General features: G+C 47.6%; 1 pseudogene; it reads left to right on the forward strand.

Annotated features, from left to right (window-relative positions):
• The first annotated feature begins 1,838 nt into the window (after positions 1–1,838).
• On the forward strand, positions 1,839–3,350 carry LOC143647605 (26S proteasome non-ATPase regulatory subunit 6 pseudogene; annotated as a pseudogene).
• Positions 3,351–19,613: the final 16,263 nt, after the last annotated feature.

The raw sequence follows: 19,613 nt of genomic DNA on the forward strand, positions 1-19,613 counted from the left end.
CTGCGCCAAAGCCCTTGCAAGAGCCCCGTCTCCTCTGAGATGTCCGAGAAGCACAATGTGGGACACTGCTCCCAAATGTGGAATCCAAGGGCTTGCCCAGCCTCCTGTCAGGAACCTCAATTCAGAGTCAGGCAGCTGTGTGGTGTGCCTGGTATATTTAGAAAAGTCAGACTCCAGTTGCTCCCTGTTCCCTTGCAAAGTGTGAACTGCACCCATCACATGGAAATGTGATTCACTTCTCAGCAGCTAGGCTGAGCTGCTTCCCACCCACCTCCAAGCAACCCTCCCTCTCTGCCCCAAGCAGCCCTCTCTGTACCCATATCCTGTGCAGGGTGATGCTGTGACAGCAGAGAGCTGTCCACTGTCCCTTTTGCATTTGTTTGGTTGCAATGCACTGGTCTTATGCAGTTTCCTTTCTGGAAATCTGGATGTTTTCTTCTTCATTTCTCAGTTTCTTCCTCAATTCTCAACCCCACCCCACCCACAAACACCTGCACGTTCACGGACTCGCGTGTGCACACACACACGCACACACATTGCTCCCGTGGTCTGCAGGAAGCCTGAAGAAGCTCAGAAACCCTGCAGAGGTTGTGTCTGGCGCAGCCTGCAGGCTGAACATGGGCTTGTTTGTTTTTTCTGAAATTATATTTTAAAATGTTTTGTTTACCAACATTTAGAAATGAAGACCATTCACGTTAACTCACTTGAAAAAAAAGTCTTGAGCTCTGGTAACCCTGGGCCCCATTTCCTCCAGGCACCTGGGCAGGGGCTGAGCAGAGGCTGCCCCCTTTAGACGGGGCAGGTTCTGGTGGTTACCTCCCAGGCCTGCACTTCATTAGCTCCCTGCCTGGGCCCTGGAGGTGTCTGGATTTCCAATCCCACATATCTAGGTCTACTATGACAGCAGATATGTAATAGAAGTTTGTACCAGGTACTGTGAGGACACAAAGGAGGGTAAGCTTTCTCCTTTCCCCTCTTCTAATTTCTCATTCTATGTGCTTCTTGGGTCTTCTGAGTTTCTCTTCTTTTTCCTCTCACACTAGTGCCCTTTATTATTGCTTGTGCAGTTCTATTTTTGCCCCAAACCGACCTCCCCAACCCCTGCCTGGTTCCTTGGAGACAGAGCATCACTGCACTTTGGAGTCAGGGCTGAGCTTGATTTCTGCTCCACCTTCTGCCTTCACCCTTCCTGAGCCTCTTTATGTATGAAATAGGGACGACAGTGCTGCGTTTGCAGGCTCGCTTTGAGGACTGCCCAGAAAGTGCGCTATTCACGACATTGAGTTTGTTTCGGTGGAGAGCAACGCAGAAGCTGTGGCCTCTTCTCCTGATGCTGCAGGGACCCTGGGACTTCCCCCGGAAGCAGGAAGGCCAGCAGAGGCAAGAGGGAGCCCCCAAAGGCTGTGTCCTGTGGGCACAGGAAATGTGGCATGAACATGTGCTGCTCCCCAGGGGGCCCTGAGGGGGGCTGGGCCTCTGACCCTCTGAGAGCAGGAATGCCCTTAAATGATGGGTGTCACTTGGGTTGATGGACACTGGGAAAAGTGGGAGCCTGGGGCCATGTTTCACTCCTTCCTCCAAATTACCAAAGCCTGGTGCCTGCTCCGGCCCAGGGCCGTAGCCCACTTTCCCTGGATCTTCAGGCTAAAGTTCACCACGATGTCAGAAGGAAACGGGTAGTTGCCACGCAACCCCAGGACCGTGGGGACCTCTCCTCTCCTTCTACCGGAGTGGAGGGCATGGCAAAGGAGCCCTGGACCGGAAGTTCGGAGCCCCCACCCGCGTGTCACTCTCCCCATCCCTGCCCCTTGATGGGTCCTGGTTTGCTCCTCGGAACAATGAGGGGGGTGGACTCCGGACTCCTAGGCCACCCTGGCCCTGACACCAGGCGATTTGGTTGAGAGGAGGAATCATCTGTGGGGGAGGAGCAGGTGTGGCTTTGAGAGTGTTCATGTGCGGGTTGGCTAATACTGCTGGAATACAATATAGCAGAAATGGGACGGCTTTTAAAAAGGCAAGTTACTCTCCCCCTGCTTCTGCCGCCGTCGCTGCGGGCTCTGGGTTGCTGTCTCTTCTCCAGCTCCTGCCGCCGCCGCCGCCGTCGCCCCCACAAGGCCATTGGAGAGCTCGGAAGAGAAGGGTCTGCCCAGAGGCCCCGAACTGCCCGAGCTCCGCGGGGACGCGGCCGCGCGCGACCAGCCCGTGGCGGCCAAACCTGAGATGATAGGACTCCTTGTTACGAAGCCTTGTGCAAATCCCTTGACTGGCAGGTGGACACGGACCTGTTCAATAAAATGAAAAAGGCCAATGAAGAAGTGTTGACCGGTTTGAGGGATGAGGAGCTGGAAGCTGCAGAGAAGAACCTGGGAGAGGGTGAAATTCGCGATGCAAAAAGTGATGACAAAGGCAGAGCACCTCTGCCGGATGGGTGACAAGGAAGGGGCGCTGACAGACCTTTGCAAAACGTGTGATACCACTGTGGCTCTGGGTCACCGACCGGATGTTGTGTTCTGTCTCCTTAGGACTGGTTTATTTTACATGGATGATGATCTCATCACGCGAAATACAGAAAAAGTTAAAAGCTTAATAGAGGAAGGAGGAGTCTGGGACAGGAGAAACCACTTCAAAGCGTATCAAGGCCTTTACTGTGTGGCTATTCGCGATTTCAAACAGGCAGCTGAATTCATTCTTTTTCTTTTCTTTTTTTTTTTCACTTATTAAACACACCAACATACAAACAAAAACATTCTTACCGTATGATCATTCCGTCCTACATATATAATCAAAGTAACTCACAATATCATCACATAGTTGTATAGTCATTATCATGTTCATTTCTTAGAACATTTGTATCAATTCAGAAAAAAATCGTACATATCATACCCCTTACCCCTCCCTTTCATTGATCACTAGCATTTCAATCCACTAAACTTATTTTAACATTTTAACTCTTTCTTGACACCGTTACATCGTTTACATCCTGTGAACTCATGGACTATAAAACCTTTGTCACTTATACTGTCTGTGTCAGCATGATTGCCTTAGGAAGACCAGACCTCAGGGAAAAGGTCGTTAAAGGAGCAGAGATTCCTGAAGTGTTGCACAGTCTTCCAGCATTTTGGCAGTATCTGTTTTCACTCTGTGAATGTCGTTACTCAGTTTTCTTTCAGTCTTTAGCCCTTGTGGAACAAGAAATGAAAAAGGACTGACTTTTTGTTCCTCATTATCGCTACTACATATGAGAAATGAGAGTTCATGACTATAGCCAGCTGCTGGAATCGTATATGTCAGTAACTATTTGTTATACGGCAGAAGCCTTTGGGGTTGGCGTGGAATTTACTGATCACTAAGTTTAAATAAAACTATGTTAGTTTAAGTTTAAAGAAAAAAAGGCAATTTACTAAGTGACAAGGTTATAATTCTAAGGCCATAAAAATTTCCAAGCTAAGGCATCCAGAGAAAGATACCTTAACTCAAGAACGGCTGATGTCTGTCACACGGGAAGGCACGTGGCTGGCCTCGGCTGCTGGTCCTTGTTCATAGTTCCGTTGCTTCCATATTCTGATGTGAGCGTTACACGATGTAACAGTGTCAAGAAAGAGTTAAAATGTTAAAATAAATTTAGTAGATTGAAATGCTAGTGATCAATGAAAGGGAGGGGTAAGGGGTATGACTATACAACTATGTGATGATATTGTGAGTTACTGATTATATATGTAGAACGGAATGATCATATGGTAAGAATGTTTTTGTTTGTATGTTGGTGTGCTTAATAAATAAAAAAAAAAAAAGAAAAAGAATGAGTTCAGCTGCCTGTTTGAAATCGTGATAAGTGTGTGTGGGCCTTCACTTAGTCCACAACACAACTCTGGGTTCTGGTTTGGTTAGCACCTCACGGGAAGGCACGCATGATGTCTGCTGGACTCTGCATCTGCAAACGTCCACGTCCAGCCGTCTGCTTACTCTGTCGGCACTCCACGCGTCTCCAAATGTCTGAGTCTCTGTTGGCTCTGAAGCAACTGTTCTCCCAGCATCTGCATCTGAAGTTTCTTCAAAATGTTTCCACTTTTGCGCAACTCCAGTAAACTAATCAAGACCCACCTTGAATGGGCAGAGTCACATTACCATCTAGTCAAAAGGTCGCACTCACAAGTGGGTGTGTCGCATCTCCATGGAAACAATCCAATCAAAGTTCCCACCCCACAATATTGAATCAAGATGAAAAGAAACATGGCTTCCCCCACAAGATTGGATCAAGAAAAAGGATATGGCTTTTCTAGGGTGCATAACAGTTTGAAACCAGCACAGATATCAAACTTACAGGAGCAGGAGTAAAAACCAACAATATAGAATAGAACTGACAGTATAGGATGAGAGAAAAAAAGACCAGAGCATTAGCAATCTGATTCATGCTCAGGCCTGAGGGTTCCCCTTGGGGACTGATTCCTCCCCTCCCCCGGGCATAGTGTCATCTGCCCTCTGGCAACATTACCCCAGATGAGCCTTGAATAGAAATAGGATGGACCTAGGAATATGGGAACCTTCCTAGACCAAAGGCACCCTTCCTCTGGGTGCCTGAGGACTGATACAACAGAGGTCCATGGCCAGTGGGAAACGGCCTTGGACCTTCCATATCGCAACTCTGGAAGCTGGGCTGGGTCTAGCCACGGCTGAGATCCAAGGGGCTTCTTCCCACCCCACCCGCAAGCCTAAACTTGCATTTTACTGTGGGCATGACTTGGCAGGTGAAATCACTGCCCAACTCCCCTACGTGGGACATGACTCCTAGGGGTGTAAATCTCCCTGGCAACATGGGACCTGACCCCCAGGGATGAGTAAGCCCCAGCATTATGGGAATGAGAAAGCCTTCTTGACCAAAGAGAGAGAGAAATGGGACAAAATAAAGTTTCAGTGGCTGAGAGATTTCGAACAGAGTCGAGAAGTTACCATGGAGATTATTCATATGCATTATACAGATATCCTTTTTTAGTTTATGGTATATTGGAGTGGCTGGACAGAAGTACCTGAAACTGTTGAGCTGTGTTCCAGTAGCCTTGATTCTTGAAGATGATTGTATAAACATATAACTTACAATGTGACTGTGTGATTTTGAAAACCTTTTGTCTGTTGCTTCTTTTATTTAGGGTATGGATAGATGAGTAAAAAAATATGGATAAAATATAAATAAGAGGGAGAATAAGGAGTAAAATAAATTGGGTAGATGGAAATGAGAGGGGGGTAAGGAATATGGGATATATGAGTTTTTTTTTTCTTTTGTCTTTTTATTTCTTTTTCTGGAGTGATGCAAATGTTCTAAAAAATGATGATGGTGATGAATACACAACTGTGATGGTATTGTGAGCCATTGATTGTACACCATGTATGGACTGTATATGTGTGAATATGTGTCAATAAAAATATGTTTTTTTAAAAAACAGAGGGCCTGGAGCAAAAAAAAGCCAGATGACTAGGAGGATCCCTGCAGAATGAAAGAGGAATCTTTCTTTGGACCAGAGAAAGATGGTGGGCTTCTGGGTCCCAGGGCAAAGCCTTGGCCAGCTTGCTGAGCTCCCTGCACGGGTGGAAGGGAAGAGGAGAGGAGCCTCACCATGTGCAAGACCCTCAGGCAAATGTGACCCCAAGAAAAGCTCATACTGTTTAGCACTCACTGTGTGCCAAGCACCGCCCATACATTCTTGACGTAGAGTAACTCAGGCAATTCTCCCAACAATTCTACAAAGTCAAAACCATTTAACTCTCATCTTACAGATAAGGAAACTGAAGCACAGAGAGGTGGAGTAACTAGTCTAAGGTCACCCAGCAGATGAGGAGGAGAGCTTGGATATAAACTCAGACGACTGAGTTCCAGAACCTGCACTCTTGATGATCACACTCATTTAATTGTTTTTTCTTCAACTGCCAGGGCCAGGAGGGCCCCGGGCTGAGCACTCAGCCCCTTTCCTGCCAGGTTGAATCATCTCCAGCTGCACCGGTCCAGGCGGGCTGGCAGAGCTGGTTATACAACAAGCACCACGTGATGGGCCCAGCTGACGCTGCCAGCAGTAGGCAAAGTCCTGGAGTGGGAACATCACAAAGAAGCCCCTACCGTTTCCCAGTCCATCTCTTGACCACACAGAGAAGTTAAGGTCCCCACAATGAAATCCTCTTTCCTTTGTTGTAACAGAGATCCATAAAATGGTCCCATTCAAGTGTCCACACAATGACAAAGTGTCCCCATCTCTCTCACCCATTGTCATCCTGCTCAGTCTGGTCCAAAAGGATTTCACTGGAGTGCCTGATGTGGTTGCTTCCACAGCTGCAGCCTGGTCACCTACTTTGGGGAGCTGTAGGCTTCTTCAGCAACCCCCACCCAGGGGGTCACTAACTCCAGCTCCCACTCACAAAAGAATATTCTCAGAATCCCACATCATGGAGCCTCCTTGCTTCCCTGCTTGCACGCCAGCAGAAACTTTGCAGCTACCCTGGGAGGTGGAGGAGGCCCACCACCTCCAGTCGATGGAGAACAGACCCAAGGAAAAGAGGAAATCTACCTGGTTTCTGCCTTGCCAGGTGTCTGTCCATCCTCAGCTCTTCAAGCTGCAAGCTGGACAGGTCACACTCCAGCGGAAGTAATTTCCGTGGAGAGAGTGGTGGGGCCGCTCAGGGCACCTGTGTTTCTTGAGCACAGTCTGTCCTTGCTAACTCTCGAGCCTTTGGGGACCTCCTCCAAACATCACCATTTGGTCCCCCCAGATGAGAAAGATGCTGCCTTCTCCTCCAACGAAAGCACCAAAGTTCCTCTCCCGCCATGCCCATGAGGCAAACCAGTCCCCCAGCCCTCGCTGAGATTGGAACAAGGGAGAAAAGACATAGTGGGGGCCACAGAACCTCGCCCCTGCCCAAAGCCCCCCCCCCCACACACACAGCATGGCCTGCCCAGCTCATCTGGATGGCAGGAGCAGGCTGACCTTGGAGGTCTGGACACGTGCGCCTGGTGCCTCCAGGGAGTGTCCTTTCTTCCCAAAGGGAAGGAAGGTGGGGCTTAGTGCTAACCGGGAAAGCATCCAGCCGCCTCCCAGAAGCAGCAGCCGGTCTGTCCACTGACGGGGCTCCCTCGGCCTGTGGGAGTTCCCTGACTGTGACCAGAGGCCCGGCTCCCTCCGGCAGACAGGCCGTTCCTTGGTGGGCTGGGCCTATGCCCATGGGGACAGCACCAGCACTCAGGCTGAAGGAGGGCAAGCCTGGGACCAGTTCTCCTGGGCCAGCTGATTGCTAGCCTGGTGCAGGTGTGGGTGGGAATGGCCTTACCCTTTCTTGGTGCGGGTCTGAAGGACATCTGGGGTTGGGGTTGGGGCAGAAGAGGGGAAGGTCACTCACAGGGACCCCCAGGCTCCATCTCTGGGTTCTCAGAAGGGGTCCATTTCAAACAAGCCCCCTCCACACACCCTGCTGAAACAGATGGACTTTTTTGAGGGGTGCATGGTCTGGGAATCAAACCCGGGTCTCCGGCATGGAAGGGGAACATTCTACCACTGAACCACCCGAGATGGACTTTTATTTAGAGAAACTCTTCAAAGCTATAGACACATGTCCCCAGCAGGGCTGAAAGCAGATACGCCCTTGTTATGGACAATTTTCTATTACTCGGATCCCAGTTCAAGAGAAGCAGAGTGGATCCTGCAGGTGGTACAAGTCCATGTTCTCCATCTGCCCCCATCTTTGCCTTCCTTCTGAGGCACTTCTGCTTTTCAGTCTCTATCCTCCATTCAAAAGAAGCAAATACCCTATAGCAGTCACTTGTATTTTAGTGTAAATTGATTTCTTTAGTGTTACCCCCTCAATGTGTGTAATTTGTCTCCCTTGCAATCCAAATTTTTCATATTGTTGTCAGAACTACCTTTAAAATGTGACAATATTTCTATTAGTTTTAAAAACTATTCTGACCCTTTGGCTTTAAAGTAAAATCAATTCCTTAGCATGGCTCAAATAAGGCCATTGCAACCTGGCCCCAGGAACCTTCCTGGCCTTGTCTACCACTATTCCTTCCAGGAACCCTGTGGCAGACTTTTTTCATTGCCTGTCCCAACAACCACTCCTCCTCATTCCTCGGTAAGGATTCCCCAGTTCATTAAGGGTGGTAATGTACTCAGGTGAAAGAGCAGCCATGCCAGCCTTCCTTGCAGGTAGGTATAGACAGGAACCAAAGTACTGACTGTTGAGATATAAGTGGAAGTGTGATGTCATATTTCCAGGAGGTTTCAGTAAAAGAGAGGGGTGGGCCATTCTTTTTTCCTTTCTTCATCCTGCTGTCTGGAACAGAGACGTGATGGTTGGAGCTGTACGAGAGATCTAGGGCCAAGAGGATGAGGTCATTCCTTAGGGATGCCAGGGTGGAGCGCTGCAGAGGCTGGGATAGCTTTGCTAGGCATCCATTCCTTCCAAAACTTCTTTTGCATGAGAGAGTAGAACTCTGTATGTTTAAGCCATTGTTTTTCCATGTGGCCTAACCTAAGCTCATCCATACACACCCTTTTGTCCCTACTCTTCTCTCTGTGTGGTGTGTCTTCTTTTCTGCATCAGAGAGACAGTGCAATGTAGAAATTAGGGCGAGGCCTCTGAAGATACAGCAACAGGATTTGAATGTCAACATTGCCATTTGCCAGCCATGTGACTTTGGAAAAGTAGTAACCTTTCCATTGTCTCAATCTCCTCTATAAAATGAGGATAGCGAGGCTGTGAGACTGACATGGGTTGACACTCAGGGCAGTGCCTGGCACATAGTAGGTGCTCAATAAATGTTAACCATTATCCCTTTCCACCTGCCAAATTCCTCATCCTTCAAGACACAACTCAGTGAAACTTCCTCTGAGCTGTCCCCCCAACCCCTGTGCCCTTACCCAGACAAAAGCAGTCGCCGGCTAGCCTGCTTCCACCACCTTTGCAGGGCCTTACCTCCAGCATTGTCTCAGGGTGTCATAATGAGCTGCTTAGAGATTGGTTTCCTTTGACAGCCCATTGGCTCCTATAGAACATGGAATGGATCTTATTCATCTCTCTTTTTAAAAATAACTCTATTTGATAGGCTAAGCCAACTTAAAATTAGAACCTCTTCTGTTGCTCAGATGTGGCCTCTCTCAGCCAACATGGCAAGCAAACTCACTCCCTTCCCCCTCTCTACATGGGACATGACTCCCAGGGGTGTAACCCTCCCTGGCAACGTGGGACAGAAATCCTAGAATGAACTGGGACTCAGCATCAAAGGATTGAAAAAACCTTCTCGACTGAAAGGGGGAAGAGAGAAATGAGACAAAATAGTCAGTTGCTGAGAGATTACAAATAGAATCAAGAGGTTATCCTGGAGGTTATTCTTATGCATCATATAGATATCCCTTTTTTAGTTTAAGGCGTATTGGAGCGGCTACAGGGAAGTACCCGCAACTATAGAGCTGTGTTCCAGTAGCCCTGCTTCTTTAAGATGATTGTACAATGATATAGCTTTCACAATGTGACTGTGTGATTGTGAAAACCTTGTTCTGATGCTCCTTTTATCTGTGGTATGGACAGATGAGTAAAAAATATGGATTAAAAATAAATAAATAATAGGGGGAACAAATGTTAAAATAAATTGGGTAGAGGGAAATGCTAGTGGTCAATGAGAGGGAGGGGGAAGGGGTACGGTACGTAGGAGTTTGTTCTTATTTCTTTTTCTGGAGTGACGTAAATGTACTGAGAAACGTTCGTGGTGATGAATATACAAGTATGTGATGATAGTGTGAGCCATCGATTGCACACCAAGGATGGACTGTTCATGTGTTAAGAATGTTTGTGTTGTATGTTGATTGATTTTATCAATAAAAAATTTTAAAAAAGAAAAGTTCAGGAAGGCAGGTTCTGCCCCCTCCTGAGACTGCGGGAATGTCAGTCTAATTCAGGGGTGACATTTTAGGAAAGTCATTGTGGCCATTGGCTAAAACCTTATTCATTGATTCAGGTTTTACCAGGAAAAGAGCTCCCCTTCCAGTGAAATCCAAAGTCCATGACAAGGCTTTATAAGATCTCTCCTCCTACCACCAAGCTCCCTTCTTTCCAACCACACTGGACTCTGCTCCCACCCACAGCTCTGGCTGGAGAGTTCTCCTTTCCCCCTGGCTGCCTCTCTGACCATCACTCAGATCCTCAGCAAGCCTCCCTCCCCAGCAAACACATTCAATCCCCCTTCTCTGTTTCATTTTTCTCCAGAGCACTTATTTTCTAACTTCTGTTTTATTTCATTACCTCGTTTCTTTCTCCTCTGTAAAATGTAAGCTTCATTAGGGTAGGAACTTAACACCTCTTTTGTTCTTTGCTCTGTTTCCAGCATCTAGAACAGCACTTGATCTATGTGAGATGCTCAATAAATATTTCTTGAATGAATAAATTCTCTAATCCCCATTTTTCCAACTTCTGTATCTACCCCTTAATTGGTTTGGAATTTGAAGAGGGAAGAATGTTTATTTCCTTTTCAAAACTGCAGTCATCTTTTCCTTTTGAAAAGTTTATTCTAAGCAAGTAATATGACAATACAATAACAATGCAAATTAAAAAAAGAATAACCCTTTCTGACTCATACAAAAAGTCTCGAGCATGAGCAACGATACAGGCATGGAGCCATCATAGAGCAAAAATACTTCATCATCATAAGCTTAAATGTTTCACAGTTTTCTTCTGACAATTTAAATGGTCTCATCCAACTTTGTCTCTCCAGCATCCAGTACAGAGTCTGCCAGAAGGGGATAAGGCACAAATATTAGTTGATAAATCAAAGGAGGAAAAGGACCTGAAGGTTGGAGCAGATATAAAGGAGCCTTTGAATGGACTGTCCAAGTACCCTGTGCTTGGTGGGACTATGGGCAGGTCCTGAGAGGGTGATGGGAAGATGGGAGGAGGCCCTGGGGCATAGGGGCAACTGAGGCACAGTTGCCACAGCAATCAAGTGTTGAACAGAACCTGGCACCAGGGTAGATTCTCAGCCTGCACCCATGACATCCCAGAGAGCTAAGAGGACAAAAAGAGCAGGGTTGCAGTCACTGGCTTGGCTGTGTAAAGGCACATCAGTTATCTTCGTTTCTGTAGACTATTTACTTTTTATGACTAATTACCATGTAGCAAAACAGCAGTTATGTACATAATTATGTGGTAGATTAATTTTTGTTATTAGCTTTATTTAATTATACTGCTGAACCATTTGTGTGTACTAAATCACCAATACGCAAAACAAAAACAGGCAAAACAAAACATCACAAGGCTCATGGCACGTCTCTGCTCTCTGCGCTGGAGAAGGTGGGACCTGGCCCGTTCTCCTCCGCGGCAGCCCGTCCCCTTGCCAGAGTCTCTCTGGTGGCTGTCGGCATGGAGAACTGTTTTGTCTGTATCACTTGCTCCATGTCAGGTTCTGGGCTAAGTGTCTCATAAACTGCGCAGAGCATTGCAACCCTGTGATTAGCCATTTGATATTCACTCTCGGCCTGGGCACCTCTAAAAGCAGCCTCCCGTGGGGTAAACCTTTACTCATCTGGGCTGGGGGATGGGAGGGGTCATCCAGTTCAGGAGCTGGGGGATGGCTGGAATGACCTCTGTGTTCACTGCCCCTACCCCCACTACCCCTGCCCCCGGACAGCCTCTTGACCACTAGCTCACCCCACCTGCCATACCGTCTCTGGTTTTCCCTCCATCTCTGATTTCTACAGTGACAAGCACCATGGAAATGCTGATGGACTCCTGGGGTTCCAGCCAGACAGCGGGGTTGCAAGGAGGAAAAGGGGCCACAGAGGGAAAAGCCAGGCAAGATCTGTAGCAAAGTTGTAAATGTGACCCACAGAGAGGAACCTCAGTGGACCCTTCACCAACTGTCCGTGGAGTCCAGCCCAGCCTTCTTTCAGTGACGTCTCATTGTAGAAGTTCTTTCTGTCATCTAGTGTCCATCTGTCTTCTTGTACAGCGCTTTCCTTGGACTGGCTCCTCAGTGAGGGAAACCACAATGGTCAGCCTCCTTTGAGAACCCCCCTTGGGAGACCTGGAGACGTCCACCCATTGCCCACTCCAATCCCCACCCCCACCCCGGGCCTACTTCAGGTTGCAGGCTCTCAGTCCTTTCCATAGCACGTACCATTGAGCCTGTGCCATGGCCACTCTCATGCTAAGCATGCTTCATGCCAGTCTCTTTTGTCCTTCCAGCAGCCCTGTGAGGTAGGTGCTGTCGCTGTCGTCTCTGTTTGCAGAGGCACTGACGGGTTGAGGATCTTTCCCAAAACACACAGGTAGTAATCCTTCGCAGAGCCAGGATTCAAATACTGCTTTGTCTGGCTCTAGAGCCCATGCTTTTAACTTCTACCTTGTAGGACCGACTCCATCATTCATGCATTCATGCATTCATTCATTCAGCAAATATTGGTTGAGCATCTCTTTAATGGCAGATCCTGTGCTGGGTGCTGAGGATGGGCTGATGTATGAGTGCTGGTGACCGAGCCCTTGCGGAATTCACCCTCCGGGCCCACCCGTCACCCTCCGGGCCCACCCGACACCCTCGTGTAAGCTTTGTTCTGCTGCTTGGGGTGAGGGGGTGGGGTGGGGATCAGTTGAGCTGACTCCGTTCCCAGCCAAAGAGGCCTGTGGTTTGGGGTAAGCCGCATCTCCACGCCCCAGAGTGAGCCCTGGGCAAGCTGCTGAGTTGGGGCTGAGAAGGCGCCCAGGGGTCTCCCCAACCCTAAGCTTGACCGTCAGTCCGCCCCCCACCCCACCCCCACCCCGTTAGCTTCCCCCTTCACGCAGGCCAACCTTCCCCCACACCCTCCTCTTCCACTCCTTGGACCAGACATGATTCCATCTAGAAGATGGGCTTAGGAAGCTGACGACGCCCCCACCTGCTGTGGTCCCACCTCGAGAGCCACCTCTGTGGGCTAGTGAAAAGGAGACAGAAATACGGGGACTGGGAGCCAAACACCAGCCAGGCAGTCCCGTTTCCTTCCCTGTCCCCAAAGCCTGAGGCTGGAGAAGGAGGGAAGGAAGGCTGCCCGCTCCTCTGAGAGCTGCCGGCAGGTGGGAGACCGGAGAAGCTGTCTGCCCTGAGCCCTCAGCGCTGCAGACCCAGCTGGGAGAGGAACAGGGATCGGACAGGAGGCCTAGGGCCAGCCCAGGCCAGGAGTCAATAAGGAAAGGTCTATGCTTCCTTGAGCCTCTGTTGTGTATCGGGTCTTTTATATAGGTTAGGAGAAGACATTGTTTTTATTCCACTAAGGAAACGGAATTTCAGAGAGGTTAAGTATCTTTTTGAGATCACACAGGAAGCAAATGATAGCGCGGTCTAATAGGTTTAATTCCAAAGTCGTCAAGGCCCCTCCTGCCACACCACATAGCCTTCTTTAGGAGCCAGGACCACACGCTTTCCACATCTCTAAGAAAAGAAAAAAAAATGTATGAAGGACCTACTAAGTGCCATGTTACCGTCCGGCACACCCCTCGATCCTTGCTGCCCCCTCCTCCCTGGCCCCCACCTTCCTCGCCACTGGCCTTGGAGACAAACAAGACCCAGAAGGTAGTAGGTGCAGGCTCATGATTCTCTCTCACACACACACACACACACGCACACACACAGCAGTGTTGGGGACTGCCCTGCTCTTCAAAGGCAGTTCTCCCCAAACCACGGTCCCAGGACGGCAGGTACCTCCAGCCGGACCCCCCTGGCCAGCGCAGGAGCTGCCCTGTCTCCCCGGCAGGTGAGCGAGCAGCACAGCGGACAGGGAGCTCACCACCTGGAGCAGAGCTTCTCAGAGGGCGGTTTGGGGGTGGCAGCATCAGTGCCACAAACACTGACTCAGGGTTTCTGGGGCTGGGGACTGGGAATCTGCATTTTAACAAGCGCCCCGGGTGACTCTAGTGCTGATCCACACAGTGAGACCACCAGGGGAGCAGATTCATCAGCACTGGACTTGGAAATGAGCTAAACCCACATGGTGCAATCAGCAAGTGTGAGTATCAAAGGGAAAGGCCACCCTGTGGCTCCCTGACATCTGTTTACATTGCAGAGCTTTCCTTGCTTGCTACAGGACTGCTTTTCTCTCCACCACGTACTTCTCACTCTCTTGCAGATTTTCTCTCAAACATCACTTCTCAGGGAAGCCCACCCCAATATCTCCAGCGTATGACTCTGCTGCAATTGCTCTGTATTTCCCCTTCAGAGAGCTAGAAGAAGTGTCATAAGATGACTATGGGTTCTTATTTTTAACTTCTTATTTTCAAATAAATTCAAACCTACGAGACAGCTACAAAAACAACACAAAACCCATACAAGAACGCCAACATACCCCCACCCGGATACCCAGATCCACCAACTTATAAACGTTGCCACATTTGCCATAACATTCTAGCTATTGATGATCTCAGTTGAGAGTCTGCAGCTCCCTCTAGAATGTAAGCTCCTAGAGGACAGGATTCTCGCCTTGTTCATAGCCATAGTCCCAGCATTGGCTCGGTGTTTGGCACACAGCAGACACTCACTGAGTTTTTGTTGAATACATAACTCATGTTGGAAAGCTAGGAGGAGTAAGCTCAGGTGGAAGGAAGAAATGTTAAAAAATAGAGTTGACCTTGAAGTTCTCAGGGCCCTTCCCCACTCAGGAATTGCACAACCCATATAGGAATTTCACAGGGCCGTGGGATCCTCCAGTAATGGTCATCTCTTCTAGCCCCTGTCCTTCAGCCCTGGGCTGGTCACTTTCTCCCCTGCATCCAAACTCTTCTCTGCAGAGAACAGTTCTGTTCTTCTCAAGGATCTCTGCAAAGGCCCATTTCTCAGCTTTCTTTCCATGTTGTTCATGGCAGTGATTAATGCTCTGCTGTTAGAATTCTTCTGACTTCTGTATTCCCTACATCATTTTTAATCCCCATTCCTCCCCTTTTTGAATACAGACTCTAACAATATCAGAATTAGACAGGAATTTAGAGATGATTAAGAAAGTGGTTTTCAAGTCTTTCTTTTTCTAACATGAGAATGCCTTTTCCAAAAAAATTCAGAATCTGAATCCTAATATGTGAGGCAGACGAAAGAGTTGCTCTGATGAACATAGGGCACCCCCAGGAGCTCCAAGGAACCCAATTTGAAAACCACTGATCAAGCCCAAATCTTGTGATTTGCCCCAGCCAGGCCTACAACCTGCCTTTCCTAGCCTATGTTGTCAGACCTCAGTAAAAATGGCGAAGTTTGGGGTCATCTGCTTTTTTACAAGTACGTTCCCGTATTGTTTGAGAGCTACGTGTTTTTTTGTTTTCTACTTTATGATGTTTGTTACTTCAGTATGCCAAAAAAGCTCAACAAGATGTTGGCAAAGGAAGTTACATAAACATGTTTCACAAATATCCAAATCTTTGAGCAAAGATGGTCATCATGTTTTCCCAAACATTTCCAGATAGGGCTGGTGAGTAAGGCCCATCTTTTTTGTGTTATTTACTTATTTATTTATTTTGGAGTGCATTTTGAGTGCAAATCATGCAATTACGAGAAAGATCCAACTGGACAAGAAACGGTTGGGTATCCTTTGGGCTGGAACTCATTAAGCCGGCCAGCCTCAGGGATCTAGGGATTTTCACAGAACCAATTTCCTTCTTGGGATTGTTAACACAATCCCCTAATTGGAGCGTTGAGGGTCCTATTAGCTGCCAGCGCCCCAGGCCTGGTTTGGCGCTCAGCGGGAGTGCATTCCCCAAACCAGGAGGAAGGTCCAGCCTCTTCCTGGATTTCCCATGAAACTCATGCTCTCCACACCCTCATCCTGACCTCCACCTTCAGCTGATTCCCAGGCCCCAGAACACGGGAATGTGGGGTGTCTCCGGAGAGTGGGATCAGTAGGGGCTGAACTGGCACAGTGCCTACGGGTGACCCATCTTCCACACGCCACCTTGGGAACGTTCGTCAATACATGCAGATGCCACTGACGAAGTTTCTACTGTGCGCCCAGCCCTGTGCTAGTCCACCTCAGACCGACAACAAGAAATGACAATATTGTTATCTCCATTTGGCAAATGAGAATGCACTTTCAGAGGAGCCTCGCTGGGGCCAAATCTTATTTCACTTAATATTTACAGACATCATTTTATGCATTGTTAACAATGGCCAACCTTTATTAGGTGCACACCATGTTCTGAGAGATTTCCATGGACAAACTTGTTTCATCATCACAACGACCTTATGAAACTGGATAATGTGATCATCCCCATTTTAGGGAGGAGAAAACTGAGGCACAGAGTGGTTAAGAAACTTGCCCAAGGTTGCTCAGCTCTCAGCTTCACCATCCGTTCAGGGTCGTCTCAACTCAGTTCAAGCACTATTTGTGTTTCTTCTATGATGCAGGGGAAGCAGGACAGTGGAATGGTTAAGAGCATGGGCTTTAGAGCCAGCATGACCCGCGTTCAAATTCTAGCACTATCCCAGTCAAGCTGTGTGCATATGGCAAGTGTAAGAGCTGTCCAGTGCTACGGAACATGCTACCCCAGAATTTGGTGGCTTAGAACAACAAACATTTCTTATTCACAGTTTCCATAGGTCACGGATCTGAGAGTGGCGTGGCTAGATGGTTCTGTCTCAGGGTTTCTCATGAAGTTGTAGTCCAAATATTAGCTGAGGCTGCAGTCACCTCCAGGCTCAAATGGGAGCGTGGGCTTCCAGGCACGTTTCTGTGCCCTCTCCACAGGCCTGCCTCGTGACAGAGAGAGGAAGAGCAGAGCTTTCAAAATAGAGCCACAGTCTTCTTATAACCCAATCTCACAAGAGGCATCCCACCACTTCTGCCATATTCTATTCGCTAGAGGCAAGACAGTAAGTCCATCCACATTCAAATGATAAGGGATGATACAAGAGCACGAGGACGAGGAGGTGGGGATGGTTGCGCCATCTCAGAGGCACAAGTTACTTAAACTTCTGGGCCCCATTTCCCTCACCGGCAACATGGGAGCCATAATGGTTCCTCGCCTCGAAGGGGGGTGTGAAGTCCTCGATGATGCCCATGGAGAGACGAGAAGAGTGCTCAGCAAACAGTGAGTGCTCAATAAATGCCAACTGCTATCGTCACTAGGCCTGGGAGCTTCTTGAGGGACAGTGCCATCCTTGACCACCTCTGTCCCTTCCGTGTCTGCCCAACTCAGTACCTGGCACTTCCTTTCAGTCTGCTAATGCCAGCCTCTGATAACGTCAGGGCAGGAGTGGGGAAAACTGAAGCATCTATTATGAAAAAAAGGGAAAACTGTAAGTGTCAGCGAGGATATAGAGAAATTGGAATTCTTTTACATTGTTGGTGGGAATGTAAAATGAAGCAGCCTCTTTGAAAATAGTCAGGAATTTTCTTTAAAAAAATTAAACATAGAGTTACCGTGAGACCTGGCAATGCCACTCCTAGGTACACACACCAAAGAATTGAAATCAGGGATTCAAACAGATAGTTGCACATCAATGTTCATAATAGCACAATTTACAACAGCCAAAAAGTGGAAACAATCCTTTTCATTCACTGATGAAAGGAAAAGCAAATGTGATACATAGATGCAAGGGAATATTACTTAGCCATAAAAAAGATTGAAGTTCTGATACATGCAACATCATGGATGAACTATGAAGACAGCATGTTGAGTGAAATAAGTCAGACCATACTGATAGTGTATGATTCCACTTGTAAGAAATAGCCAGAATGGGCAAATTCATAGAGACAGAAAGAAGGGTCCTGGTTACCAGGGGAAAGGGGGAGGGGTTGGGGAGTTACTGTACAATGTGTGTACGTTTTCCATGTGGGGTGATGGGAAGTTCTGGAAGCGGCTGAAAGTGAGGTTACCACAGCATTGTGACTGCGATTAACCCCTCTGAAGTGTATTTTGGGAGTGGCTGAGATGGGAAATTTTATGTTGAATACGTTTCCACAATTTTAAAAAAAGAGAGAGATAAAGACTAAAGAAACAAAGACAATTAAATGTAATACATGATCCCAACTGATCTAACAATTGGGGAGAAAATGTCCAAAAGGGCATTACTGGGACATATGAAAAATTTGGAATACAGCTTCTATGCTTTACACCAATGTTAAACTTCTTGAACCTGAGAAGTACAGTTCCGGTGGTTATATGAGTGAATATCCTTGTTCTTAGGGAATATACATGGAAATATTAAGTGTTCAGAGAGCATGATGTAGGCAACCTATGCTCAAAAATTTAGAAAATAGATAAATAGATGGATAGATGGAATGATATGGCAAATGGGGCAAAATGTTAAAAATAAATAAGTTGGGTGTACGCTGGAGTTCCTTGTACTATTGTTGCAACTGTCCTGTAAGTTTAAAATTATTTCAAAATAAAATGCTTAACCAAAAAAAATTTAAAAAGGAATGATACCTGCTACAACATGGATGAACCTTAAAAATCATTATATTGGGTAAAATATCCTAGGCACAAAAGTGATTTCCCTTACATGAAAAATCTAGAATAAGCAAATTATACAGAAATTATATTAGAGGTTACCAGAGACTGGGGGTTGAAATTATATTAAAGGTTACCAGAGATTGCTTAATGGGTACAGAGTTTCTATTTTGGGTGGTGATAAAAGCACGCTATTGTAAATGTAATTAATGCCACCATAAAAATGGTTAAAGTAACTAATTTTATGTTTTGTATATGTGTGCATGTGTGTTACCACAAATTTTAAAAAATTAAATTAAATTTTCAAAATAGAAGAAGAATGAGAGCAGACATTCATTGCATTCAAGGCTATTCCCCAGACCCGAACCAGCCAGAACACGGGGTTGAGAGGATCCGGGGGCCCTGGCTTCTGCTGCCGCTTCACCTACTGTGCCCAGAGCAGAAAGGGCAAGTTGCTGCAGGGGGTTACCCCTGGGTGCGAGCCCTCCAGCCCTGCCCCTGCAGACCCTGGCTTGACAGATCTGTCGAGCACTGCCCAGACCGTGCCCAGGAGAGGTTGGCACCGGGCAAGAGCGAGAAGTTCCAGAATGCTAGACCACCTGCGTGTAGCCAACGAACTGTCAGTGGCTCCCTGAGGCTTGTCATCAAGGAACAACGTGTTGCTCTCTAGGGTGCTCGGTGAAGGTAGCAGCTGCTCAGGAGAGGAGGTGGACAGGGAGGGAGCCAAATCCTTGGCAAAGAATGACATACCCAGCCAGACTGGAAATCAGCAAAAGAGAACAAGCATAGCTGAAAGCAACGAGCTGTGCTGGAAGGGTCCAGGCTGTAGCATATCCCAGACCTGGGTTGGGTCAATGTCTCAGTCACTTGCCAGCTGGGTGACTTTGAACAGACTGTTTAACCTCTCCATCTCTGGTGCCTCATCCATAAAATGGGCTCAGCATCCTGGCTCCTGGCACAGAGGTTGTAAGAACAAGCAGTGTGAACGTGAAGGGCCTGTCACTCAGCAGAGGCTCCATAGACAGAAGCACCGTCATTGTCAGCCTGGAGCAGGTGGGTGGGAGGGAACTTAGAGAAGGGGAAAGTGGTCTGCTTTGTTTTGCATGCGTCTCGGAGGCATGCATACGTATAGAAAAGCATGTGTACCACTAGCCTACAGCAAGATGGAACTTCAGAAAAGTGAA

Source organism: Tamandua tetradactyla, chromosome 10 (genome assembly GCF_023851605.1).
Source record: "Tamandua tetradactyla isolate mTamTet1 chromosome 10, mTamTet1.pri, whole genome shotgun sequence".
NCBI classification, from domain to species: domain Eukaryota; kingdom Metazoa; phylum Chordata; class Mammalia; order Pilosa; family Myrmecophagidae; genus Tamandua; species Tamandua tetradactyla.